General features: G+C 50.3%; 1 long non-coding RNA gene across 1 annotated transcript in view; it reads left to right on the top strand.

Annotated features, from left to right (window-relative positions):
• The window catches only part of LOC108544107 (uncharacterized), a 43,218-nt gene that overhangs the window by 36,037 nt on the left and 4,718 nt on the right, over positions 1-2,463 (top strand). The window contains exon 2 of the long non-coding RNA XR_001889739.1: positions 1,700-1,916. This is a non-coding gene — a long non-coding RNA (uncharacterized LOC108544107). The remainder of the gene's footprint in view (positions 1-1,699; positions 1,917-2,463) is intronic.

Here is a 2,463-nt window from a genome sequence, read left to right as displayed (position 1 = left end):
AAAAAAAAAAAAAAAAAAAAAGGTGCTTGATATAATCCCATTTGTTGATTTTTCCTTTTGTTGCCTGTACTTTTAGGGCCTCGCACAAAAAATCTTTGCCCAGACCAGCATCTGAGCATTTTCCCAATGTTTTCTTATTTTCTTTCTTTCTTTCTTTCTTTTTTTTTTTTGAAACGGAGTCTTGCTTTGTCGCCAGGCTGGAGTGCAGTGCCGTGATCTCGGCTCACTACAGCCTCTGCCTCCTGGGTTCAAGCATTTCCCCTGTCTCAGCCTCTGGAGTAGCTGGGACTACAGGTGCGCGCCACCACGTCTGGCCAATTTTTTTGTATTTTAATAGAGATGGGGTGTCACCATGTTGGCCAGGGTGGTCTCGAACTCCTGACCTCGTGACCTGCTCGCCTTGGCCTCCCAAAGTGTTGGGATTACAGGCATGAGCCACCTTGCCTGGCCTTCTTTGTTTTTTTTTGTTGTTGTTTTTTGGGTTTTTCTTGAGGCAGAGTCTCACTCTGTCACCCAGGCTAGAGTGCAATGGCGCAATCTCAGCTCACTGCAGCCTCTGCCTCCCTGGCTCAAGCGATTCTCCTGCCTCAGCCTCCTCAGTAGCTGGAATTACAGGTACCCACCACTGTGCCTGGCTAATTTTTGTATTCTTTTTTTTTTTTTTTTTTTTTGAGACGTAGTTTCGCTCTTGTTGCCCAGGCTGGAGTGCAGTGGCGTGATATTGGCTCACTGCAACCTCTGCCTCCCAGGTTCAAGTAATTCTCCTGCCTCAGCCTCTCTAGTACCTGGCATGTGCCACCATGCCAGGCTAATTTTGTATTTTTAGTAGAGGTTTCTCTATGTTTGTCAGGCTGTTCTCGAACTCCCGACCTCAGGTGATCCACCCACCTCGGCCTCCCAAAGTGCTGGGATTACTGACGTGAGCCACTGCACCCAGCCTAAATATTTATATTTAAGATGATGCATATCTCAAGTATACTTGATTTGATCTTTACAAATTATATGAATGTATTAAATCATCACATGTACCCCCAAAACTATGTACATCTATGATGCATCAATAAAAACAACTATTGAATGTGGTGGCTCATGCTTGTAATTCCAACTACTCAGGAGGCTGAGGCGGAGGATCGTTTGAGGCCAGGAGTTGGAGACCAGCCTGGGCAACATAGCAAGATGCAATCTGCACACAAAATTGCTCGGTGTGGTCGTGTGCACCTGTAGTCCCTGCTACTCAGGAGACTGAGGAGGGAGGATTGGTTGAACCCAGGAGCTCCAGACTGTAGTGAGCCATGATTGCGCCACTGCACTGCAGCTTTGGTGACAGAGCAAGACCCTGTTCATATGTCGAGATATATATATATATCAGATGGGCAGGAGGGAGTTCGGCTTTTGCAGGACTGCAGGGGCAGGTATGAGAGGACCAAGGGTGGGTGAGAGGGGCTGGGCCTGATGTAAAAGTGTGCAGGGCTGATAGGGGCCTGGGGCTGGGGGAAACTCACAGGGGGAGAGGTGGTGGGCGTGACGGGTGTGACAGGAGACTGCAGCGTGGGACCGGCCATCATTCCAGGCAGGGCAGGGGCGGCAGACACAGGAGTCCAGATGGAACGTAGGCACCCTGTATAGCGGACGTGGCTGTCATCGCCGATCCAGGATGTGGGTGGGATGACATTGGTTTCCGTGTCTGTCCCCTCTGCAGTCTCTCCTCCACGATGGCTGCCCTCATCTGCTCATCCTCACTTGGCCTTCAGCAGTGCTCAGCTGACATAGATGAGGGAATAGGAGTGACTCGTCATCACAGTCGCCGTGTACTCGAGACAAACGCTCAGGGGGATGCCAGTTCCCATAGGACTCACAGCGGGAGACACAGCGGAGCGTCCAGTGCTTCCTCGGCTAGCCGTGTCCCACGATGGCAGGTCATTTGCGGACACCGTCTGCACCTCCTTTATCAGTTGTGTTACTGCTCTGGGTTGAATAGCATCTGCCTTAATCTGTTTGGACTGCTATAACAAAATATCGTAGACTGGGGGATTCATAAATGACAGAAACGTGTAGCTAACATTTCTGGAGGCAGGGAAGTCCAAGAATAGGACTTTTTTTTTTGAGACGGAGGTTCACTCTTGTTGCCCAGGGTGGAGGGCAATGGTGCGATCTCGGCTCACTGCAGCCTCTGTCTCCCAGGTTCAAGCGTTTCTCCTGTCTCGGTCTCCTGAGTAGCTGGGACTACAGATGTCTGCCACCATGCCTGGTTATTTATTAATTTTTTTTTTTTTTTTTTTTTTTTTTTTTGAGACGGAGTCTCGCTCTGTTGCCCGGGCGGGAGTGCAGTGGCCGGATCTCAGCTCACTGCAAGCTCTGCCTCCCGGGTTTACGCCATTCTCCTGCCTCAGCCTCCCGAGTAGCTGGGACTACAGGCGCCCGCCACCTCGCCCGGCTAGATTTTTGTATTTTTTAGTAGAGACG

This window comes from Rhinopithecus bieti, unplaced genomic scaffold (genome assembly GCF_001698545.2).
Source record: "Rhinopithecus bieti isolate Rb0 unplaced genomic scaffold, ASM169854v2 scaffold_26199, whole genome shotgun sequence".
In the NCBI taxonomy this organism is placed as follows: Eukaryota; Metazoa; Chordata; class Mammalia; order Primates; family Cercopithecidae; genus Rhinopithecus; species Rhinopithecus bieti.
This window is presented reverse-complemented; position numbering and strand designations above follow the sequence as displayed.